Source organism: Lygodium microphyllum, chromosome 16, assembly GCF_053477565.2.
Source record: "Lygodium microphyllum isolate KBCC chromosome 16, Lygodium_microphyllum_v1.1.10, whole genome shotgun sequence".
NCBI lineage: Eukaryota > Viridiplantae > Streptophyta > Polypodiopsida > Schizaeales > Lygodiaceae > Lygodium > Lygodium microphyllum.
The window spans coordinates 117,029,795-117,057,678 of NC_141150.1; positions in this window are offsets into that span (position 1 = coordinate 117,029,795).

Below are 27,884 nucleotides of genomic sequence, written 5' to 3' on the forward strand. Positions count from 1 at the left end.
TATGACGATTTTGCATTTATATCCAATATGTAGTCCAACGTTCACCTTCCCTTCTCCTCAGAGGGAGATCCCATAACATATAGGCATAATGCCTCGTAATACATACATAGGGAAGCACCTCTCGGCTAATTGCCGTGGCTCCACTGCGACTCTCCTACACCTCGGGGATTGGCCCCAAGATGCGTCGCTAATACATGTAACATTCGCACAAACTCCACTCTTTCATAATTCATCGTTCCAGGGGATTTTTATTTCCCTCCAAAAACTTTCCCCAACGGAAGCACCCGTCTAAACTTACAACTTGGATTTCCTGTCCTCTCAGCGTTGGTCAAAGTTTAACAATCAATTGCAATGCATTCCAAGAGATACCACGTGGCATGCTTAATGCAAGGTGTATGACGATTGTGCACCACCATTTTATGATTTAAAAACCAGCCATGTGAGGTGCGAAAAACAACCATTTTATGAATTTTAACTAAGCATTACGTGCTGCGCTGCTTTAGGGACTAGCACTGGAACTTCCGTACTACTAGTCACCTATATTTAATTATGAAACAATCCCTAAATGCTATGCACAAAGAGGGAAATCAGAATTTTAATATTTTCAACAATTAGATCGTTGCACAAATTGTATCCCCCCCTCACCATTTAGGTGTTGTTGCGGTGCATAGGTGTAAATGGTTATTTTGTATCATTTTTGTATGTAAAAAACAATAAACACATACTATAACACAAAGGACGAGGCCAAACTGAGGCTTAACCTCATGGTTTAACCTTGCCAAAAATTCACGCACATAAATCTTATTTTTTCATATTTTTTGAGCGCGAAAATCTCAATTTTCACTATTTTTCTCTATTTATTATTCATGGAAAATAGATATTTTCTTATTTATTTGTATTGGCTTATTATTTTGACTGAAACTTAACATTTTCTCTAAGTTTATCCCATTTCAACTCCTTTTTCCCAACTCAAAATTGAAAAAAAACACTAATTTCCATTAAAAATGACATTTTACGGGTCCTAAAGAATTAATAACGGCTCTAAATCATCACGGGTTCTGCATTTTTGTAGTTACATCCCTCAAACATGATGCAAACAAAGTTCAAACAAAAATTCATTGCATATGAACAACATTTGGACCATGAAACAATAAAAACAAGCAAATTTCTTCATAAGATTGGAGTATACCGCATGTCTTGCATGTTGCGGGTTTTTTAATAATTATTTTGGGCAGCCCACAGACCGATTAGCAACCATTCTTTAGTGATAAACCTCTTTCCTCAGCCTCCTCTTCATCTTGAAGCAATACAGCCGGACAAGCATTCTTCAGCCCCTCTTCTTCTTGATTTCTTGCACACGAATTGCCTCTATGCAGGAGAGAGAGGGAGGAGAGAGAAAGACTGTTTTTTAATCTCTTTACTCAATGCATCATTCCTCGATCCGTTTGTGGTGATGGAGGGCGAAGGATAGAAGCATCTCAGGGCCAGGAGCATTCCTCCTGCCTCACCCGATCAGAAAATCATGATGAGGGGGGGAAAAATGGGGCGCAAAAAAACTGACCTCCCCCCATCGTTTCATTTCGTGAGCATTTTTGCTCTTAAGCTCTTTGTTAAGAGCTTTTAAACTCTAATCAAGTTATCTAGTTCATGCATCTTACATTCACACTTTCGGCAAATGTATTTTTCAGTTTTGAGGGGGCAAACGACATTGGATTCAAGATCCGTCTGGACGAGTGGCTCCGAAACATTGAAATCTACAAAGCTGGGCCCCATCATGCTCTACCCGGCTTCCAAATCTAGTAGCTCCTTCACAATCCTGAACCTTGCGGGAATTAAATGGGGAATCAAACGACCTCGGAATGGAGATCCGAGACTTGCGTTGGATTCCTGATGTCGTTTTGCATCTAGGAAAACTCCAGCTCGGCCATCCGCCACCTTTTGATTTCCCATGAAAATTAGCACTAGCGCTTTAGGGACTTGCCGCTTAAAATCGTACTGATTGCCACCGCGCCTTCGACGAAGTCTATTTTTCCTCGGATATTCTTAATTTTTGGCTATTTTTAAGCACTTCTCGGCATAAAAAATCATATGTCAACCACCTACTGCTTTCTGTTTTGTAGAAGTTCTACATAATCTCACAAATAGATCTCAAGAAACTAGTCTTTTGGAATGATGAGATCAAAAGAGTGTTGATATTTCTTGATTTCTCTTAGGGCCAATGTACCTAGCATCCACTTGCATTTCTTTAGGGATGTTGAGGAGTACTCCTCTCAAGGTGGCTTGAGGAAGGTAGGTTAGGTTGAGAACGAGTTTGTCTATTGGTAGGCTATGATGTGCCATTGTCATAGACATCATCTATGTTAGTAGATGTCTCATCTTTCCTACATAACAAAAGATTGAAAGCTCAATGAATAAGATAGAGATTGAAATCATAGTATTCATAACTTGTTCAAAATGCAGCTAATATATAGTGCTTAAACTTTAAGACTCACACACACACACACACACACACACACTCTCTCTCTCTCTCTCTCTCTCTCTCTCTCTCTCTCTCAAATAAAAGAATACATTCACACTAAATGCATTCTTCATCTTACTCTCTTTGGTCTTTTTGAATCCTTTGATGCCTTTCCAAAGCCTTGTTTCTAGCCACTTATCCTAGTTTTCTTTGGTACTTGATATATCATAATGTGCTTTTTAGTGACATGACTTGATTCAATCATGTCTGTAGTCAATTTATTAGTATTTGCATTTGATTTCTTTTGTGAGAGTTGAACACCATCTCCTCCTATGATGCAAACTCACAATTAACTCATTAGTTGGCTTTTTCTTTCATTTATACTCTTATATCAACCTATTGTTGATCTTGAACTTTAGGTCACCCAATTAATACTTTTGTCTCCTCATACAAGATATTGGTGTCATGAATATTATCTTACATTTTGATGATATGATTACTTTTTTGTGTTATAATTTTATGCAATTGCTTCAGTTTTCTTATTAGGTATTGTATTTTGAAATTGATATGTAGTGGTGACATCATAATAATTTTTTTCTTAATCATTGCACCAACCAGTATAATTAAGAAATTAATTTTTGCCCTCACACACATTTCACTAAGTTTCTAATTCTTGAAAAACTTGGAGGTTTATTGGTTAGGGGACCAAATGGGTAGATTCCACCATCAACCCACAAGTCTACATGCTTTGACCCCAATTTCTTGTAGCTTTGTAAAACTTGAGAGCTAACATTGATATGCTCTATTCTTTTGAATTATGGGGCACATTCAAGCTCTATCTCAATATGTAGCTTGCTTGGGGTTGTCCCTTGGTAGAGATACTTATTTTAATGTGACATTGGCCAATGATACCAAAGTGAGACTATTGAGAGTCTTCAAGGATCAACCGATCAAAATTGTGAGTGTCCAGTTCTGAACTTCAATGTCATTAAGGAAGTGAAGTAGATTACACAATCTAGTTGGATGTATATTGAGTGTGTCAAGGCACTCTACATAAACATACACATATATCAATGAAAATAGGGGGTTTGATATCTATGGAGTTAGAATAGAGAGGGACAAATGATGCATAGAGATGTTAATAGATGTAGGGAAGTTGAGTCTTTGGAAATAAAATACATAGGTACAGATAGTCACATAGAGATGTTAATGGAGGTAAACTAAAAGGGCATAGATAAATACACAGAGATGATGAAAATATGATAGACATAGAGAGAGACTTACATTGATGTTAATGAAAATAGGGGGTTTGATGTTAGTAGAGGTTGACTAAAAAAGCACAGATAGATAGATACAGATGTTAATGGTATCAAGGTGCTTGATCCTATGGAGGTAGATCAAAGAGGCACATATAGACACATTGAGATATTAATGGAAATAGGGGTTTTGATATCTACAGAAGTATGCTAGAGAGGGCACCAATAAATACATAGAGATATCAAAGGAAAGTAGATATCTTAGTATGTGAAGGTAGGATGAAAAGACACATAGAGATATCAAGGAAAATGGAATAGTTGAGCGTGAAGGGAGAGTGCATAGACATAGATAGATTGATGGTGAGGAGGAGAGGTCAAGGTAGTTCATTGTGTCAAGGTAGATTGCATAGACATAGAGAAAATCTCACAATAGAGCTATGAAAGAGTAGTGAAATGGAGAAGAATAGCTTAGAGAGAAGGGATACCCTATGGTATTTGAATTTTAGAAAATTCAAATTTACCTTCAAAACATTTCTTAAAAATGAGAAAATTGACTAACAAGTTTGTTTGTTAATGAAGAGTAGTAATATAAAATTTTTCCAAAATATCTTAAAACAAACTCTTGAAATTTGATTTTTCTTATTTTTGCTTAAAAATAAATATATATGTATCTACTAATCATTTTGCATTGAGAACTAAGCAATACACTCCCATAACTAACTATTGTTTGAATACAAAATTTGCTTGAAAAAGAGTTTTTAAATGAGGAAAAAGAAGGAATATGAGCAAATCCTTTGTGGATAATATAAAAAAGTTAAGATGAAATTGCAAAAGTGGACAAAGAAGAGGACTATTTTAGTATTATTCTCTCATCTTTTTTAAAGGAGGAAAGAGGGGGCTAATGGCCCATTTTTGAGTCCATTTTTTTCCTAACCTCTTTGAGTCATGGTTCTAATTGTTATCTCATGTACTACTTTTCATCATATTATTCAAGACCCTAGATAATATGGACGCTCATTTTATGAGAAGGTAATTGATGTGTCATATTGTAGGATTGTGAAGGGAGTAGATGTCTCTAGAGGGAAAATTGAAAAAGGAGTACGGTAAAACTAAGTGGAATGATAGAGAAGAATAGCCAATAGGTGGAGTAAAATTGATTTCTAGATAATAATAACAAGACCTACCATAACATACAATGTGAAGATTAAAGACTATACCTAAGTACATTTACAATGACCTTAGTGGGTAGTTGATCACCTCTAAGATGAAACTACGTTGAAGCCTTGGAATTGACAAAGAGAAAGGCCAATAAAAGGGGAAGAGCCCCTGTTTAGGAAATTGTAGGTGACACTTAAATTTCTTAATAGTGAGTAAACTTTCAATGCTTAAAAGAATGTTCCACCTTGATATGTCAATCTTTTGCTAGGATTAATAGTGATCATAATCTAATATGTAAATTACAGTTGATTTTTGGCACCATACTCTCCCCTTGAGACTTAACAAGTTTGGTTGATCATGTGATGGGATTTATTACTACCTAGATTGTAAAGATAGATATCTAGGATAATGAGGTTAGCTATTAGATGAGTGTTTTCTTTTATGGTGATATGGGACTAGGCAGGGGCTCTAGTCATGTTAATGTTAATCCCACGCCTATCCTATAATGAAAGAATAAATCCTTGGCAAGCATGGTGTATGGGAACTGGATAGACCCTCATTCTAGAAAAGGGTAAGGATGGAACCCTGGATGGGTTGGTATAACCCATAATGGAATATTAGTTTAGGATTGAGGCTAGAACCTAAAGCAGTTTGACATATCCTTTAATAGAATATTATTCTCAAACTGAGGTTTGGACTTGGGATAGGTTGGTGCATCTTATTAGTCTCGAATTGAGGATAGCTACACATTAGGGGAAACATAGACTTAAAAAGGGCACTGTAAGAAATTGATTAGGAAACATTATCATTTAGAGTTAAAGAAAAATATAGTTTCTTGCGTAGATGGTTCATTGCCTCCAAATCACCCTAGCACTAGGCTAAGAAAACATTGACTACTACCAATGCTATCACTATCCTTGAATGGTGGAGTGCAAAATAGGCATGTGCAAGTATTAAGGTTTGTAATGTCCCATTGAAAGACAATATAATATTATGATCTCTTGATAAATTTAAGGAACTTCTTTAATGATACTAGAGGCCAAGGTGAGGTTGAGACTTGGAGCTTCTAAATGCATTCTTAAAATGCAAGAATCTCTTGCAATTTTGAGAGACCTTCATCAGCAAGCACTTCACCTTGTTGCTTCAAATGAGATTCTAATAGATGTGCTTGATAGTTTACCAATGGAAGAAGTTCAAAGAGCTTGTGATATAGCTAAAGTTAGTCAATATGGTTACAAGACTATATAGAACATGAAAGCAAATGTACTAGCTCACAAAAAGATAAAACATATAAAGTTGTCTTATGCATTTCAACTTAGATCTATGTGACAAACATGAAATGCATCAATTGGAGATTCAAAATGACAATACTTTTTATCTCAAGGAGGATATAGAAGTAGAAGGAACTAAACCTAGGAAAACTATTTCCTATGAATATGATGAGTTTAGTAATATCTTTATTGACCTAATTAAATTGTAATGCAAAATGGCTCATTTCTACAAGGTACAATGTCCATAAGGTATTGTATTACTTTAATATAATATTAATAATATGATACAATATACTCATATTGGAATATATTTATGGTTTAGTATGTTTATTAGGAATTGGTTTTACTTTGAAGTTCATTTTGTGAAGCTTGACAAATGGCAAATTATGAAGGGACGCAAGCTAGAAAGAGTAGGTCTTACACTAATGAATTATGCTATGGCCTATGTCAAAGATGTAACACTTGTTCCTCCATTTAGTATGTAATCAAAAAAGAAATATTGGTAGGTAGCAATAGGTCGATGTGCCTAAGAAAATATATAATGTGTTGTATAGATCTTTCAAATGAGATCCTTATCCCAACATAATTGCTAGACAAGAAAATGGTGAGAAGCTCTATGTGGAAGGAGTTGGAGAATTTAATATCAATTGAAACTTGGGTGGTGAGCTTAAGATACTCAAGTGTATGTTGAATTGTGAGATGAAGGCATTGGAATTGCTATCTTATCCATACCATATGAAAACAAACAATTTTTTGAAATCCTTGGAACATGCCATTCATATAGAACGGAGGAGCACTAGCATGGAATAGAAAGGTACCACCCATCAATAAATAGGTCATGATGAAGACAAGAATTGAAAACCTATATGTCCAATTGACATTGACAATATGCATTTTTGTACTCTACATTGCCTGCCTTTGAAAAGCTTTTCAAGTTGCACATCAACTATGTGTATACCATGAAACCTCCTTTTAGGAACCAAGTGGTTGCAAAGAAAATTGAGGAGTTATTGAATTCCATAAATGTGCATGGAGGCAAGATTATGATTCAAAGAGACCAAAATACATTAGGGCTAAATCATGATATAGTCAAGAAGATATCTATGAATGGAATAGAGACCAAGAGGTTCTTAAGTAACATATGATAGACAAGTCATGAAAGCTAAAGTAGAAATTCTGGAAAGCTCTATGTAAATGCAGTATGGACTTGGAAAGAGATGCCAACATTAAGAATGCTCATGTTAAAGTTAAGAATTTCTTTGATAAGCTTGTGCCCATAATATTGAAACTCTCGACAAATCCTTCAACTCAATTTGACTTCCATCAAGTAGTGAAGGTTTCATAAAATTACTTATCAATGTATGGGGAATGTTAAACATCACCCATTACATGGTATTGTATCATGTGCGTGTGCGTGCCCACACACACACACATCTCCCTCCCTCCATATTCTCTCTCTATCCCTCTCTCTCTTCCTCTATCTAGAGATAGAGATAAAGAGGGTGAGAGAAAATCTTAATTCAAGGATCAAAGCTTCAAATGATGGGAGCATTAAGCCAAGCTAGAGGAGCACGTTGGGTCCAAAGCATCCAACTACAAAGGATAATAACTTCCTAGTTGTAATGAAAGTCTAGATGCTCCCTATAAGGTTTGACTTCTTCTACCTAAGCTAGCTTGCTATTCTTTAAATGTGATGGAATGATCACTCATTTAAGTAAACATTATTTATGGGACTAAAACGAAGAGAGTTATGCATGGATTGCACATGATGAAGTGTTGAATCATTTAGGAAAAAAGCTTGTGATTTAAAGAAAAGGCTAAAGAGATGTTGTTTTAACATGTAACTTAAGTACTAAGAAAATGACATGTACCACTTCGTGATTGCACTCTAAGGGAAAATAAACTATTGTGGATTGCATCTCCTTTCTGTAAAGTATCCAAAGGAAATTATTTTGGTTTGTTAACTTTTTCTTTTTAAGATAAGGTTTATTGATTTGGGAAAGAGATGGTTTCCCTAGCCAAAGATAAATTAGTTGAATTTTATGAAATAGTCAAAATGATTGTTTGGTCGATATTATGAAAAACGAATGTTTTTCTAGTTGTTGAAGATAGGTTGATTGTCTTGGTTGTGTATTGTACAAAAGTTCTTGTGCTCTCATGAGCAGATTTTGATTTACGCACTAAACCTCCCCCAAAGTTAGTAGTGGGATCCCTTCAACAAGACATTGTTTTGACTTTGTTGGAGACTAGGACTAGCCCCAAATGTGCAAGGTTTCTCCATAAGGAGGATGTTAAGATAGGAGGCAATAAGGGTGCTAAGGAGACTCTGGTCATAAATCCCTTGGGTCTCTGTAGAGGACTGATCTAACCCCTGTGAGCCTAGGATGAACTTCTTGTAAGGCTCTGATGCTAGATAAGAGTGGATTGGTGGATTGTGTGCCATGGGATTTGGAGAGATTTCTAAATTAAGGGACGGAATGTAGCCATACTACCTCATATATTGCCATAGCATACCTTTATACTCATCCTTTGTACTCAATAAAGCAACCATTGGTTGCTTTTTGCTACTCCAAGTAATTGTTGCACTATCAAGGGCAAACATGAATCAGATGGTAGATCTTCTATCAGATTTGCTACCTGTCCAATCTATATTTACATACCCAAACACCTACATCCTTATCTACCTCATAAAGAAGTCCATAATGCGGACTTCATAGACCTTAATATGTGTCTAAGTATCCAAATGAGGCTTCTTAAGTACCTGCGTAAACCCTCCATAAACCAACTCACAAGTCCACCAACATTGTAGCTCAACTCTACTAACCTTGTGATATAGATCAAACTCCCTAATATCTTCTTGAACATAGTAGGGTCTTCTATCTCATCCCCAACATCAGCACTCAACTTTACATTTTGCTCCAACGGAAGTGAAAGAGGTTTACATGCCATCATACCATACTTGGATAACATATCCAAGACATACTACCATTGGGATAGCCACATACCATCAACACATCTGATCATCTCAATACCACAACCTTAGCTTCCTAAATCCTTCATCTCAAACTTTTGCTTCAAAAGACCCTTAACATTAGCAATACCACTATCACTATTAGCTGTAATAATCAAGTCATCCACATAGATGACTACGATAATCAAACCTACCTACATCTCCCTTCCTCATGTAATATGAGTGATTTGCATCAAAAACATAAAAGCCAATATTGACAAGATACTCTTTGAGCTTGTGGACCATGCTCTAAGTGCTTGTTTCATCTTCTAAAGTGTCTTATTTAACCTACACACATATATTGGATGCTCTAAATCCTCATAACCTATTGGCTTCTCCATATACACTTCTTCTTGTAAATCACTATGCAAGAAATAATTATTCACATCCATTTGCTATAAGCTCCAACGTTTGATTTCTACCAAAGTAAGTACACAACTAATATTTGCCATTCTAGAAATTGGACTGAATGTCTCTTCATAATCTATGCCATATGTATGTGTATTTCCTTTTGCAACCAGCCTAGCCTTATACCTACTGATAGAACCATCTACATTATGCTTTATTTTACAAACCCACTTACAACCAATATCTTTTTTTCCCTAGGGCAATGATACCGGATTAGAAGTCCTTTTGGAGTATAATGCAGCCATCTCCTTATCCATTGCTACATCCTAATGAACATGACCAACAATCTCGAACCAAAAATGCTTGGGCATACTTTTCTCAACCATCATTGTCCATGTAACTTCTGCATTATGTTTGTTTCTCCTTTCTACAACCCCATTTTGTTGTGGAGTATACTTGAATGCAAATTATCACTTTTTTCCATAAGATATTAAATTATCATTGAACTCATTAGAGAGGAATTATTTTCCTCCATATGACCTCAAGCACTTAACTTTCAAGCTTGTTTTTGTTTTGACAACAACCTTGAAAGTTTTGAAGTGATCAAACAATTCACTCTTTTCCTTTATGAAATATACCTAGAGTTTTTTGCATTAATCACCAATAAAAGTAACAAAATACTTAATCCCACCAAGGAATACATTTTGGTTAGGTGCCCAAACATTTGTGTGCACTACATTAAGTATATTCTTGCTTACATCTCTATCATGCAAAACTAGTTGCCTTGCCTGCTTTTCAAACTAATATGCTTCACAAATTTGAAATTCTAGAACTTTGAATATAGGCAAAATTGTAACCAATCCTTTCAATGATATTAATTTTATCCTCTATAGATTTGTATGTCTAATGCATTTGTTTCATATTTCAATGTCTACAACCATACCTTTGCCTTTAGCATACATAGCAGTATTTATAGTAAGAATTCCAAGATCTAAAGTAAACATGCAACCAACTCTACTTCCTTTTGCAACCAACTTGCACTTATTATTTAAGTCCTCAATAGAAAAACCCTTTGCATTAATTAAACTTGTAGCCCTTACTCTACCATATGACCAATAGATACCAAATTCTTTGTGATGGACTACATATGTAAAACATCTAATAAACACTTTGTTTTACCATCATGCAAGGACAAAGTAGCTTTGTCAATATGTGAAATTGGATGACATAAATCATCCCCTATCTCTACATAACCTATACTTTCTAAATCCTGCATCTCTCTAAATCATTTATAAAGCTGATCATATAATTAGATGCACCAAAATCAATATGACATATCTCATCACATCTCCCATTTCCTATAATAGCATTTATCATATGCTATATAATAAATAAACACTCATTTTTATTATCATTCTATCTTGAAGACAATGCATAATTTCATTACTACAATTACCACTGGGAATGTCATTCTTCTTATCAAAATAGTGGGGCACAATATGACATGTTCTTCCATAATAATGAAAAATAATACCAAAATTATTAAAACCTCTATTTTTTCATCCACCTCTTCCTCTAGAGCTCTCTCTATCTCTAGAGTTACCACCACCTCCTGAAATTTACATGTCGCCAAATTGTTGATTTATCCCACTTTGTTGGTTACCACCAACACGATCCATACCATGACCTCTTAAAGAGGATCTGTCTCATCCTCTTTCTGAGCTTCACTAAAATACTTGTACCTAATCACCACTTCTTTCAAATAATTCAACCTATATGTTGATCTCTTTAGTGATCATGAGAGAGACTAACTCATCAAAATTTGGAAATAGCTTCTATACATACATAGATGTAAAAAAAAATTTTCCAGGTCTTCTCATTATTAAGGCCACCCAAAGTACATGGAATCAAATCATCATCATCATCATCATGCATTGCATCAATAGATGCTAAGGTATTTGTAATGCTTCTTACCTTCAAATCATACTCATTTACATACATCTTCCCTCTCTTCAAGGTATTCAACTCTTGCTTGAGTTGAATCTTTTGTGCCTTTGTATTCACTGGAAACATATTCTCGAAGGTTATCCAAGCTAGATGTGAACTTTGTGCATTTTTTATATACCCCAGCATAGTATTATCAATGACTACATATAGCCAATATAAATATAAATGACTGTAGATAGCCAATATACTATCTTTTTGTCTTTTGCATTCCATTCTTTCCATAACTTTATTTCTTCTATAGTTGCAGGATCACTTAGCTTGGCTTTCTTTTCTTCACTTGAAATAAACTCAAAGAGAACTTTTCCAATAAGGAAGTTCATCACATGAACTTCCATGATGGGTAATTTATTTTGTCTATCTTCTCGATGGCAGGATTTTCAATGTCCTTAACTATTATGATGAGACTGAGTACTAAATAGCAAGTAAGTCTTCTACAACCTTTCATAAAATGTGCATAGCAATAGACCGGACAACCTTTTTCACTGACTACTCAATAATATATATGGAGTGCAACCTACTTGTAGATAAATCTTGTGTTTTCTTCTTAACAAATACCTCAAAGCTTATAAATTTTAAATCTATAACATGTGCACTAAAGAACGATCTATATATTCGAAATCATAGTGTGTCTTGAAACTATTATCTACAACCTTGCAAAAATAAAATTGGACCCGAAATGGCCTTGATGGCCAATAACACAATAGAAAAGCCCCAAATGAATCATTTTCAAAATATAAAACTTTTTTTAATCAGCAAATCTCACAGTAATATGAGATTTTGCTATGCCTTTCTTTCGGTGCCTCCATATGCACTATCTAACGAAAAGAGAGAGAGAATAGGAGAGCTTATTAGCTATTGCTCACTTGCTTGAATCCTTGATCCTACTCCTTTACTTCAACCTTAAAAACCAGCCTCTCTTAGTGGTACCACTCGAATACCACATCACCAATTGCATAGTAGGGGAGACTTACTTGACCACCGAACATACACAATACAATGGAGGCTCACTCAAGAACACAAAAAGAGAGATGGAAACCAAAACATTTTCTTGCTATTTTTTTGCCATTCTTCTTTTCATAGTACAATGTACACATAGTATAGATAAGATACAATTTAAAGAAAAGTAACCTACTAAGTCAAACAATAGATAACTAACTGTACTAATCAACTTGTGCTATAACTATGCCAACTATAACAAACCAAGTATGAGATAAGTAAGTAGCCATGTAAAAATCAAAATGATCACCGACATGCTAACTATAGATGTATGGACCAATCTAACCAAGTAATCCATAATTAATATCCACATGTATAAAGCTTTCCATCTCAACAAGAAGAAAGATTAAGAAGCAAGATTCAATCTTTTTGAATCCAATATGACAACCCAAGATATTGACCACCAAGACCTAGAGATTCTGGACGTAATTTTGATCCAAAGAGGTTTCCCTCTCAAAAATATAGAGGAACACAATCAAGAAATGATCAAAGGTCTTAAGTAGAATGTACAAATATGGAAAAAGTGGTCACATTTACCCAAACTATCCAAACCCTAGAAGGTCCATGGATTACAAGCCCCTATGCAATCAATGCAAAGTTGAAGGCCATACTGCTAAATATTGTCCCAATTAGCCTCTATGAAGGCTAATGCCATTGATAATCAATCGAAGACTCAAGAATATACATCCAATTTGGTGGAGTTGGACATTACCGCAATTATGTGTGCCAAGAAAGAGAACCATCAGTTCCAAACGACACTAATCTCCTTATAAGAACTATGAAATTTAAGCTTCCAATAAACTCCTAGAGCAATATAGAACATGACATTACAATACTACAGAGCATGCCACACGCACAGAAGGAGACAAAGATAGGCAAGGAAGCAAAGTCAAAGGTCCTAGAGACAAAAGAGATGTATGTACATCTAGTGGAAGAGGAAGTAGAAATGCAACCACTTCTTGAAGAAAGAGGAAAAACTAAAGTGGGTGTTGCTCCATTTCCTAGTCAATTGGAGAAGTCAACTGATGCCATAAAAGAGTATGATATGGTCAATGTCCTATATACATTCCATCTTAATCTAACATTCCAATAGCTATTGATGTTTTCTCCTAGTTGCTGCAAAAAATTTAAAAGTATTCTGACAAGAAGATGTGGGCTAAGAATTGCCAACCTTGCATCTATCTCCAAATCCAATAAAGCTCCAAAACTAGAAAGATGTGGATGTGGCCAATGGCTCCTTGGATCTTGGCACCCCATAGATTAGCATATGGATAGAGGGTTACTTCATTGCACACACACTGATAGATGGAGGTTCCTTAGTGAACATAATGATGAATGTGGCATAAAGGACTTGGGACTACAAGGTGGCTCATTTGGTTGGAAAATCAAAGTAGAATAAGGCCTTTAGGCATTATTCCTTATGTCAAGACTACTTTGGCTAAAAGAGACTAATGCTTGACTTATTTGGTGGTGAGACTGAACTCTTATGGAAATTCTTACCCCCTACTACTAAGAAAACCATGGCTATTTGAATCTCCTCAAAACTAGATTGACCTATTTATTGTGCAAGTTGCAAAGTCACTATTAGAGAAATAAAATATACACTGACTAAATTGGAGTACTTGGTGATGTTATTTGCATGGGAGAAGTTTTGGCATGACCTTTTGTCAATGTATTTTAAGTTTTATGTGGATCATGAGGCTCTGTCCTTCGTAATGAATAAAGTATATGGGAAAGGACAAATGATGAGATGGTTACTCCTCTTCCACAAGTTTGTTTCTAAAGTGGTTACAAAGCCTAATCGCTTCCCTGTACTAGTCAATCATCTATCACAAATCTTGCAAGGCGAAGAAGAGGAGAAAGATGATCCTAACCATCATGATTCTTCTCTATTCTTGGTAGAGACAATAACCCCATGTTATGTATACATCACCAACCTCTTGGCTACACAACCATATCCTCATGCCATCTCTAGCTAAGAAAAGAAGAAGCTTTCATCGGAATCAGCCCTCTACACATTGCTAGGTAGTGCACTATACAAGAAAGAAAATGATGAATTGCTATAAAGATATGTCACAAAAGATGAGTGTAATATTTCCACACAATAAAAGTTAGTTGGTTAGTTCAAAAGTTAGTTAGTCAATTAATAAGTTAGTAAGATTACTAACTAAAGGGGAAAAAAAACTAACTAACTAACGTTAATAATTAAGGGTTTTTATTTAATAAAAAATATATGTTAAAAAATCTAGAGTCATAAATCCGATATTTTTCTTGGATTGACAAGGACCATAGCCACCCTTCACGCAAGTTACAACATGAACGAGTCTCATGAGCTATTAATCACTAGTATTAATGTGTATAGTTTGGATGGTCCAAAAATATTAGATTTTGGAAAAACTAGTATATTTTAGATATTTAGATATTATCCTAAAAAAAGATAAGGAGATTTCTAGAATTGGATGTCATTTAAAAGAAAAGACAAGTGATGTTTTAGTTAGTTTTGGAGATTTTATAAAAAGAAAAATAAAGAAAAGTGACTGGCGAAATCACACGCACTGCGATTGCAGTCTACAGGCAGTAGACAACACTTCGAACAGAGAAAAGGAGTGAACTAAGAGCTTTCTAATCAAGTGTCTTGGGGTTTTACCCCCCCTTCGGAGCCAATGGAACCATCTGATTTATGATCTGAGCATTAGATCACTGATCTTTCCAAGATTCCCCTCCACAAAGAGCTCCACTTCTCAACCACAAGTCCTCTTCTCTAATCCACTATAAATATGAGGCATGGGGAGGCACAAGGAGGATAAGGAGATCCCGAGAGGCTACAAGAGAGAGGTAGAGAAAAGGATAGCCCTCCAAGAAATTGTGAGGGAGGGCTTGAGAGAGAGAGAGAGAGAGAGAGAGAGAGAGAGAGAGAGAGAGAGAGAGAGAAGAGTCACCCCGAGAGGCTGCAAGGAAGAGAGTTAGCTCAATTTCGTCTATTTCAATCCTCGACTTACCCATCTTCTCTTATGCTCTCCCATCTCGAATCTATTCCGGCTTCTTAATATCATGAGCCTACTTATGGACGATGCTCCCCAAGCGAAGAAACCTTAGCCCAAAAGTGTTGGGATAGGCATGCATGACTAAGCATACTGTGAACCCTCTCTTGGATGCTACGTGCAGATGATGGCAATCCCATAACCAACAACAAAGCTTCAGACGAAGGCACCACCGTCAATCCAATTGTGGTTCCGATCGTAAGTAATGTATTTCCAAATTGATATATGCTTGTTTTGATTATCGTATGAGATACGCTAGGCCCTATACTATGATGCATGAGAATAGGTCATCGGAAGGGATAAATTTTATCTCACGTATTCAAAAGATCAAGCTTACAAAGTGCATGTATTAAGAAAAGTTAATTGCCCCTAGTTGCATATGGCTTATTCGTTGATAGAGCAATTGCAAGGGAGAATTGGTTAGGGGTTATGAATGGCATAGTCATGACATTAAAATTGTGCGTACAAGAGTTAAGTAAATTTTACATAGAATCACTATTTGATCCCAAGGGGAAGAGCAGATATGCGATGGAAATATTATCGCGACTATTCTTGCATTGTTTGGCAAGAATACAATTGGTTTTTGTTAGTTGATCTAACAACATCCTAAATGCTCATCCTAAATGCTTTTACATTCAACTGGTTGTTAGTTTGTTTTTTGGATGATTGTTCCAAGTGCTTGTGATTTATGGTAAATTCATGGCAAGGGTCTATGATGACAAGTTGCCATGGGGACAAAGGAATGTTTTCCTAGAAAATGATATTAGGGTTGAATGCCTTGTTGTGCTGAATTCCTAAAGGATTTAATTAAGGAAGGATATATTGCACGGGTGGATCATCTCCATGATCGCACCGCGGATTAACCCAAAGAGGGCACTTCTTGATTCATGGGCCGAAGATTGAGTGGTGAAAAGGCCAACCGCGGGAATGATGTTTTGCTCCTAGACAGCTTGCGGGTCAGGTGGAGCTCTGGACACCCCTTACTAGGTCTAGAATGGATTTGAAGACCTCCTTGGCCTCCAACATTTGGGCATGTTGGGAGATCCTATTCTAGATAGATTGAGTTTGTGGTGCCATGTGATTTGGACCAGTTACTTCTGCAGGGCAGAAGAGATACTTCTGTTGGACAGAAGGGACACATAATTTCTCCTGTATGAGTGGGAGACAAAGATTAACTTGAAGATAAGTTAAGGAACTTGTTTGAGCTTGTTTGTCAATAGATTGCTTTGCTCTTTTTTTGTGTCTGTGCTATAAGTTATGTGAACGAACCGTGTTTCCTTAAAGGTTTAATTAATGAAGTTGATTTTAAGTGTCGCACCACATAAATGTGGTAGGACCTAATTAGAAAACTAAACCTATCAAGGGAAGCAGGTGGGCAGACCCCCAACGGGTTTGTCCTACAGCAGGGTGATCCTAGAGAACTGGGAGGTTTCTCACAAGATTTTACCATCATTCGACCTTTAGAAATTGATAGGATAGAACCTCGATTCATGTCGTTTTAGGGGACCGAAATGGGACTATGCCCAACGGGCAGAGAGGTTGAGCGGTGCATCCCTCTCGTTTCCCATTCTCTTTGAACCAAGTGCGACATGGGTTTGCTTCGGCTTGGGTATCTCTGCGTAAAGTAGGATATCTAGAATCCGACACTAGAATGCTGTTTGGAGACCTTGGTCACTAGGAGTCCAAATTTCAGGTCGATCCTAGTGGGTTCGCGGCCGTGAACATTCCATTGCAAGGTGGATTTGGGAAATCCTAGGCGACAAAACTCAGAACATTCCGTGGGAGTGCCGGGCAGCGATGCTTAGATTCGTTTCTCGATAGACTACTAAAAGAGTGCATGGAAAGCCGATGGGCGGACACCTTACAATGAGATTGGGATCATTCTAAAAGCATGCCATGAAAAACCATGTGGTGGACACGTTGCACAAGATGCAACATCCAGAAAAGCTCTACTTGTATACAGGTCACTAATGGTCAACCTCAAATAAAGATACTTAAGACTATTGCAAGCATTGTGATACCTATCAACAAATGGGAAAGCCCACCAAAATCAATGCCATGCCACTACAACCTATTCTTCCCCTCAAGCCATTTGAGAAATGGGATATCAATTTCACTAGACCTATCAACCCTTCCACTAGAAGGAAGTAGAATTGTTACATTCTAGTATATATTGACTATGTGACTATGCAATGAAGTGCTTTGAAGCCAAAGCCCTCAAAAGAGATGATAGAAATAAAGTGGCCATCTTTTGGTATGAGAATATTATCACTCACTTTGGTGACACACCCACTTCCTAAATAAAATTATGAAAAAGTTGATAGAGATCTATAAGTTCTAACATTGAAAGTTAACATCCTACTATCCTAGGGCCAACCACCAAGTCAAAGTCACCAAGCATGTCTTATACTGGATCCTAACAAGAATGATTTTTGCCCATCATTGTGATTGGGATGATCAACTTATAGAGGGCCTTTGGGAATACAGAATCGCCCACAAGGCCACAATAGGGCAGACCCCCTTTCAATTGGTGTACAGAACAAAAGCTATGTTTCCTATTGAACTCAAATTGCCCTATCTACGAGTGGCCATCAAAAAGCATTTAGGACCTTATGAGTCTCTACAATGCCATCTCTTGCACTTGGAATGCTTGGATGAGATTCAAAGAATGGTGTTATAGTGGATAGAAGCTACCTAGGCTTGATGCAAAGCTTACCATGATGGGTTCATTAAGCACAAGGAATTCAAGGAAGGAGATTTAGTATTGACATATGATTCACACTTTGGAAAATTTCTAGGAAAGCTCTAACAACATTGAATAGGCCCTTACAATATACTCGTTATCAACCTAATGAGTATGTGAAATTACAAGCCATTAATGCTTCTAATAATCCTTTCTTGATCAATGGCTATCGCCTTATCTCCCTAGGGATCTTGACAATCACTGTGGCTAGTCCCTCTCCCCTTTGGGCATCACTCATTGCTACTTCTCATGATGTTGACAATAGCTACTATTCTTATTTTGATGAGGTGCCATAGTTCTTCTATTTTCTCATCCTCAACACCAGTTGTTGCTCCTTGGATTTCTCCTTCAATCTTTTACACATGGCAAGTATGGCTTTAGCACAGTGCTGCTACTTTTTTTATTTTAAAAAAAGAAAAAATATGGATTATGGGAGAAAAGGACTTTGGTCCCTACCGCATTGACCTACTCTTCAAGAAAAGGTGGAAATATGGAAAGAAAAAAATTGCAAAAAACGTAAAAACAAAGACAAACTGCTATGGGAGAAAAGAAAAAAAAGTTCTCTATCATAATAGGTCTCAATCCAAGAAAGGGTAGTGACACCCTACCCTCCACACCAATTGAATCATCATTCGATATTTTCAAGATGCAGTTTCGAAGCCACCTCTCTTGGTGCACTGTGTCCAGTGACTTCACAAAATGCCTGACTCCTATAGCAGATGAAATTTTTTACGCATCATGAAATTTTTTGGCCTATTAGCTACATCTATGGGTACGCCTCTTCATCAGCAAACAATTTTTTACATCATTAACAAGCTGATCTTCATTGACAATCATTGAATGCCATGAGCTTCATCCTAATAGGATGCGAATGTGAGTCAGGGCTACCCTTTGTATCTATCAACATTGAGTGAGATAGAGGGTGGGGCAAGTGGCCAGTCCTTTCCCTTCCATTCACATGAGAGGTGAGTTGTGTGAATTGGAGTGTTGCACACACATGGATTGGGCCTCTCAATGCACAACACACGATCTATTATATGCACGATACTATAAGGCTCATTGGCCTTTTGTTTCTCACATCGTATGCCAGCATAGGGTGGGATGCAAATTTGCACCATCAATTGCGCATAAGGCATATAAAATTTTCACGTTGTTGGAGGGGTTTTTGTCGAAAGGTCGAATCCACCGGGGATCAGAAGTAGAAGGAAGTAGAGATAGGAGATGAAAGAGAAGATAGAGAATACCCAAGTGGTAAACACGACAAAAACAAATCACAATGAATTGAATCAATATGTATTGAAAGAACCTGGAATCTTTGCACTACTCAGAAGCAATCTCCAGGCATTAGTTCTCCCGGAGCTCCTTCGTAGGACAAAAAGTGCATCAAAATTATAGCTTCCTCTCTGATGCTCGAAACCCAAATCTGATGGCTCCGTTGGCTCCGAAAGGGGGGTAAAATCCCATGACACCTGATCACGGATCTCCCAGATCACTCCTTCTCCTTTCAGTTCAATCTGCAGTTTTCAGCCTGTTTACAGCAATTGCGACGCGCACGATTTCGTCAATCTGTATTTTTTATGAAAAATCTCCTAATTGGCTGAAAAAGCAACTAGCTTTTTGCATGCCATCCTAATCTAGAAGCTTTTTCTAACTTTTTCAGATTTTTACAATAAATAATATAAAAAATAGACAAATTATTCAAAAATCTAGTATTTTCGGATAATCCATGCAACTCACACTAGCACTAATGCCTCAGATCACATTGACTCTCTAGATCAATAGAGAAGTCGGATGATGATGCATTCCATACTTTTTCACACTATGTCCTCATAACATCACGACAATGTGGCATTGACGAATAAATCAATGGGTATCAAGACATGTGTTGCCCTCCTCTATATCTTAATAGAGCATGAGATAGGGGGGATGAGTGTGACTAACCTTTTGTTCCAACAACTGAGAGGTGAGGATTGAGAGATGTCACAACACAAGGCTACATGTATGTTCTTGTTTCCCTAGGCACACATGGATGGGCCTTTGCAAACAATACATGACACTATTGTTTAGTACATTGCATTATAAGGCTCCTTGGCCTTCAATCTTGCATCTATGCCAATCAGGTTGGGATACACTAATACACCATCGAATATACATGTTGGCAAACTCCCTTCGAACCCTTGAATTAGGTTGGGATACACTAACACACCATTGAATATACATGTTGGCATACTCCCTTTGAACCCCTAAATCGTGTCAACTTCTAAATTGGGTGTGTGACAAGGGTTTCTTCATTCTTCCTTGAGTGACGTGAGTATTCCAATGTAGAGGGGGGATGAGAGGAAGGGGGGAAGGGGGTGCCTAATATATCATTTCACATTGAGTGATTGATAAGTTTGAGTGCTGAATTATTCATCGCTAATCACCTAGCATCTCTAACAACAAAGCTACCTCTTTGGATATTGTGCGATGGTCCCTATCCTATTGACTGTGTGCTGCGATGAGCCATAGCACCTCCCATAGTCAACTTTGACACCTCATTCATCAATGACAAATTGCTAAACAAGACAAGTGCTTTTAGCACTAGTCTTTGTGTTATGTGTGTATGTGCATCATGCCATGAGTGTAAGGATGCAAGGGTAGGGTGTTTGTTAGTGTCTATGCCCCTCTTGGCCATCCTAACCTAGTCACATAAGGTCTTAAGCATGGGGATGCATCCCTATATGTATGTCTTGCACAAAACCATGTGAACGTTTCTTATGATTGTCCAATTGATGATATTTCTTTTCTATGCCTTGCTAGGATCCCTTGCCCACCCATCTTATAACACTCCACCTGCAGAGGTTAGCTTTTCACAGTTCACAAATTTTTTATTTTTCATCTATTTTATGTGAACATACACTTGAGTCACTAGAATTGGATTCTGATGTTACAACCCTACTTATCTCTTTAAATTGGGCATCTTTCCTTGTTATAGTCCCCTGTTCCAAGTTACGTATCATTTGATATTAAATTTTGAAAAAAATTATGCTCTTTTTTGTCTTATTTCCATACAAGCGTATTTTTTTGTGCCATCATTAGCATTTGCCCTTATAACCCTTCTACCTATCAAATTTGATATCTTTTCTTTTCAACATCTATCATTTCAACTTATAAATTATTCGTTCTTAATTTTTGAAAGCTCTTGTGTGTTTTTGTTTCATATTTTTTATTCTTTTTCACATGAATGTGTCCATTTGATATATTGGAACTGTGTTTTTCTTAGCTAGCTTTGTTTGGTTCTTCAACTTGGATATATTTCATTTTTAGCACACTTTGTTTTGAGTGATGGATGTTTTATTATTAATTTTTACCACATTTTGTATGTTTTTCTCATGCGTTTTTAATCTATTTTCCATGTGACCGTGCCTTTTCGACACCAAAGGTGGAATTTGAGGTGCATCTCATGTTTGCCCTGCTAATCCAACCAATTTTCTTTTTTTCCCATTGTCATCTAACCTCTAGATTTTTTGTAATTAATTTTTGAATCATTTTTGGGTTTCTATCTTGATATGTTCTCGCATGAATGCTGCATTTCTTGTTTTTGCATGTCGTGACACCCCCCCTCTCTTTTGATGCCGTGTGCCCATCTTGCAAGTGTCCCCAAAATCATTTTCACCTCCATAATCACAAATTTTTTTTACCTCCACCCTGTGCTAGGAGGGAAAGAAACACTCTTCATTAATCATTTATTTATTTATTTATTTAAGAAAAAATCTGAAAATGAAAGTTCATTGATTACAATTTATTGTGTTTAGAGCGCTTTCTACCGTGCATGCATAACAAGTGATAGTTGGCTTTTTTATTAAAAATTTAATTGGTGTGTTTAATGCAGCATGTGCAAATGTGAACAATAGGTTTATTTTATTTTAATCAGTGAGTGACTATTTAGCATAGATGCATGTGAATAATGTGTTCAATGGGTTTGTTTTAAATTTAATGGTGAGTTTGGATGTGCAAGGGAAAAGGAAAAAGAGGAAAACCTGGAGAGTGTGTGAATGAATCCTAAATTTGATGGCATTAGAAAACTAAATGGTGACAATCAAGAGAATTTGTCCAACAAGAAAATAAGGAAAATGCGATCACTTTTGCCAAAAATAGAAAAAATTACAGTATTTAGGTGAAAGTGATTTTGTATGTGTGTGTGGTTATCTTTTTCTCTTTTTTGTGGTCATGTTTTTAAGTTGTTGTGGATTTTTTAAAAATAAAATGAGAATAAGAATAAGTATGATGGCTGCTAGAAAGGGAGTATCGTCATGATGGTTTTTGTTTTGTGTTTTTTAAAAAGGCATGGTGTGTATTATTTATTTTTTTAAAAAATAAAAAATAATATTATGTGCAATCATGATGTGTATTTTTTCTTTATATTTATTATTATTTAGTTCTTTTATCACTTTTTATTTTTGTTTTCAAGATGCATTTTTAAAAGTATGAGGAGAGGATGACATAAGGAAATTTTTTTGTTAGATTTTTGTTTTTGTTTTTTTTCTTGTTAGATAGTGATTTATTTGATTTTTCCTATTGTTGTTTGTTTTATTTTTATTTCTTTTAAAAGGTTAAAATATTGGTTTTTCCTTCTTTATTTTACCTCTTGTTTTAAAGTTATTTTACAATTGTTCCTTTTCTTTTGTTTTTGAATTTCAATTTATTGTTTTCTATGTTTTGTTTTGTTTAAAAATATGTGTGAGTTATGACCAATAGTGGTGGATATGAGACCAACTATGCATGAACAACAGCTTCATAGTATGTTTTAGTCCACACATGCATCCCTCATGTGAACAACAGCTAAAGAACCATGTGCACGTGCACCAACGAAGTTCGCATAAGAACAACAACTAAAACCTTTGTTGAGCTCTCATATGAGCTCATGACATATGCAAATAGTGGCTAGGATGGATAAGTAGGAATTCACAGTGACTTGCATGTGAATAGCCTCTACTAAGGCATAGAAGGGGCGACTTTGTATTGGTTAGTACTATTAAGTGATGAGTTTGTCACAAAAAAACTCTTGGGGGGGTAGGAATAGGGGGCTTATGAGGGATGTAATGAGGGGCAATGGAAATTTCATCCCTAAGGGGGTTTGGTTTGGTGTGTTGGGGGCGGGGGGGTTGTTTGCAAGGTGTGTAGGGTGGGAATGGGTCTTATGGGGGAGGTGTGGGGATAGGTTAGGGGAAGGGAGGGTAGGTGTGGTGAGAGGGTAAGTCTTTTTACAATTTTATTTTCTTTTTTTTTTCTCCTTCAACATCAAGAACTAACCGCTTGTGTACTGCATAATAGGTTTGGTAGAGAGGGAGGCCATATATATGTGGACCTCTATCTTGATATTTGGTGTAGCACTTGAAGATGGGTCCATTTCCGAAGCTATCTACACGTGTGGATATGCTAATTAGATACGGGTGACAGTGATTGTGTGTGTGTGTGTGTGTGTGTGCCACATATGAGAGAGAGAGAGAGAGAGAGAGAGAGAGAGAGAGAGAGAGAGAGAGAGAGAGAGAGAGAGAGAGAGAGAGAGAGAGAGAGAGAGAGAGAGAGAGAGAGAGAGAGAGAGAGAGAGAGAGGAGGGGACATGTAGAGATTGTGTGTGTGTGGAGGAGAGAAAGACAGATAGAGAGAGAGGGGTGGAGACGGAGAGAGAGGGAGGGAGAGGGCAAGGGAGAGCAACGTACATAACTACAAAATTAAGTAAATATTCCACAACTTGGGGGGGGGGGGGGGAGGAGAGATAGTGTCATGGGGGTGTGTGGTGTTATATAACCACGTTGAGATAGTGGAGCATTAAATGCATATCAAAGATAGATAAAGAGCTTTGAGAGAGAGAGAGAGAGAGAGAGAGAGAGAGAGAGAGAGAGAGAGAGAGAGAGAGAGAGAGAGAGAGAGAGAGAGAGAGAAGGTATGAAGAGAGAGCAGCAGGGGAGGGGGGTATTTGACATATTCTCCTTCACCAAATATGGGGGTGTCGGCAACCCTTCTTCGGTAACAAAATGATCCTAGCCTACACACACACTCTCTCCCATCCCCTTTATAGAAAACCCAAATAACTTTGCATCACATTCTCTCTATATCTCTCCGCCTACCACCTCAATCATCCCCAACATTCCATGAATCACTCCAATTTGTGATTGCCCCCTTTTGTAAGGTATGAGGAGAGAGCCGATCGGAGGGGGAAGTGGGGGGGAGGGAGGGGGTGTTTGACATATTTTTCTGCACCAAATAAGGTGGCGGTGCTGGCAACCCCTTCTTCAACAAAATGATCCCAATCCACATGCACTCTCTCTCCCATCCCCTCTATTAAAAAACCCAAATAACTCTCCATCACATTCTCTCTATATCTGTCCCCCTCCCTCACCTACCACATTAATTCCCAACATTCCATTAATTTAATTCTACTAATTTATATTAATTGACATTATTATTTATAGTACTTAATATTAGTATTCATTAATTGGTATCAATTAATATTAGCATAGTTTAATATTAATCACTTAATTAATTAATAATATTATATTAATAAGTTTATTAACTAATATTAATTAATATATATTAATTTTTAGTAAGATATTAATTCATATGAATTGATATTAACATATTAATTAATTTATACTAATTAATTTATTATATAAATAATAATAATGTGATTATGATACCAAGTAATAATAATTAATATTAATATGTTAATTAATATCTAATTTAATATTAAATTAAATTATTTTTACTTAATCAATTTAATATTAACTTATTGATTAATTTTGATTTTTAACATTAACATATTAATTAATTTAAAATTTAAAATGATATGCAAAAAAGTGACAAAAAAGATTATTTGCATGGTATTTAATTGGGAGAGAGAGAGAGAGAGAGAGAGAGAGAGAGAGAGAGAGAGAGAGAGAGAGAGAGAGAGAGAGAGAGAGAGAGAGAGAGAGAGAGAGAGAGAGTGTGTGTGTGTGTGTGTGTGTGTGTGTGCGTGTGCGTGTGCATGTGCGTGTGCGTGTGCGTGTGTGTGTGCATGCGTGCATGCGTGCGTCTCTGTGTGTGTGTGTGTGTGTGCGCGCGCGCATGTATGTGTGTTTATTTTTTTGGGGCAAGGGGAGGGGGCAAATTGTTTTACTTCCTAAAGGGCCATTGATGCCCCCTTCAAGAGGCAAAAAAAATTGTCCTCTCCCCATACTAGCATTAGTGTATTAACTAATAAACTATAATTAGTATTATTAATGAACATACTTTTTAATTAATATTAACAAATTAACATTAATTAATTCATATTAATATATTTAATTAACATTAATATACTAAATTAATATTAATAACTAAAAAATTAATATACTACTTAATTAGTATTAATATAGTAATACTAACTATTAATTAGTATATTAACTAGCATTAGTATTAAGTAGTATACTAACATTAATATACTAACTAACATTGGTATTAATTAATATGCTAATATTAGTATAAATAATGAATAACTACTTAATTAATATTAATATAATAATAACTTATTAATACTAATACCAACCAATGACTAGCAAATCAATACTTATTAATTTTAGTATTATTTAATATACTAACTAAGTAATACTAATTAAGTACTAATAATAACTAATCTCCAACCAATTAATTAATTAATTAATATTTAATTAGATATTAATAATTAGTGAGTACTAATAAATCAATAAATAGTAACTAATTAGGTAATATGTACTAACTAATTTAGTACTAATTAAAGCTACTTTAACATAGTTAGTTGTTTGGGGAGAGAGAGAGAGAGAGAGAGAGAGAGAGAGAGATGTATTTTTTCCATCAGGAAGGGATTGCTAATAGCCCCTTCTCCCACAAAGAATGATTCCACAAGTCCCATTTCCTAGACAAAGGAGGTTATGCCGAATTATTTTTCACTAAATAAGGAGCTGCCAACATCCCCTTTTCAGCAAAAAAAATTTACATAGGTCCGTCAAGAGTAGAAGGATGGGACTTGTGGAAATTTTCTTTTCTAAGAAGAAGGGGTTGCCGAGAACCCCCTCCCACGTGAAAAGTAAATCCATATGTACCCTCTTTTATTTGGGAGGGGATATGTGGAATCAATCTTTGCTGAAGAAAGCCTTCCCAATAGAAAAAAAATATGTATATCACTCTCTCTTCCCCAAGAGATGAACGTTGGCCTAGCAAGTTTTTTTTTGCCAAGAAGAAAACATCGGTAGCCCCTTCGTAGACAAAAAATAAATTCACAAGTTTGTGGATTATGGAGTTGTGAATTTATTTTTCGCCCAAGAAGGGGCCGAGTGCTGCCGACAACCCCTTCTTGGGTGAAAAATAAATTCATAAGTTTGTGGATTTACAAACTTGTGAATTATTTTTCACCTAAGAAGGTGCTTTTGGTGACCCCTTCTTGCCAAAAAAAATTTTTGTGCATACTCCATGCTCTCTCTCATCACTCTTTCACTCACTCACTCTCTTTCATTTTCTCTCACCTTTGCCTATAAAAGGACCCCTCCCCCCTATCCACATTACAATTCATTTTCATGACTCTCGATACATGACTCTCTCTCTCTCTCTCTCTATCTCCCCTTTTTTTTCCTTTGTCTATAAAATGACGCCTCTCTCCCCTTCTAATTCAAATTTGTGATTTCTGTCCTTGACCATCAATATGGTTCTCTCTCTCTCTCTCTCTCTCTCTCTCTCCCCCCCCCCCTGTTCCAATATGTCTTCACACACACACACACACACACACACTCTCTCTCTCTCTCTCTCTCTCTCTCTCTCTCTCTCTCTGTCTCTCTCTCTCTCTCTCTCTGTCTCTCTCTCTCTCTCTCTCTCTCTCTCTCTCTCTCTCTCTCTCTCTCTCTCTCTCTCTCTCTCTCTCTCTCTACGAGAGTCACTACTTGGCTTTGTTTCTACTCACAATTGTGTTTACTTAAATCACAATTGGTATTTGATGGCAAGAAGTCTAGGAAGCAATATATCTATAAGAAGTAAATATAAAACCCTCCATCATGGTGAGATCTGAGTTCAAAGACAAGATCATGTCAGTATTTTTGAGGGTGATCAAAGTATAGGAGAAGGCTTGGTCCCCTTGCCAACCTTGCTCCTTGGACGTGTGGGAGTTCTCGTCACCATCGTGGATCTGAGAGGTGTGAAGGCATGTGGTATAGGTAATACTGAGATTGACTTTGAGAAAAATGCAATGGTGCAATGACCAATCGAATTGACAATAAACAGCCCCTCACTTCATTTTTGTTATGACTGATTTATCTCCCCCTCTTATCTTATTTTGGATCATTGTTTGTAGGAAAGAGAGCAACAATCTGACAAGTCTCTACAAGACTCCAACTTGTCTCCCTAGCCCAGAGTAGGATAGTAGATTGTTGTCACCAATAGCATGCAATCTCAAGGGGAGAGACGCCCTCCAAGAACAAGGGGGAGAGCAACACAAATGCGATCACTCATATCCACAGAGGAGCAGATAGTCATTGCACTTGCATGTCGGGAAGGAATAACACGAGGAGAATGTGGATATGCTTCGATGACACATATAAGAAAGGGTAAGAGAAAGCTCATTGCATCAA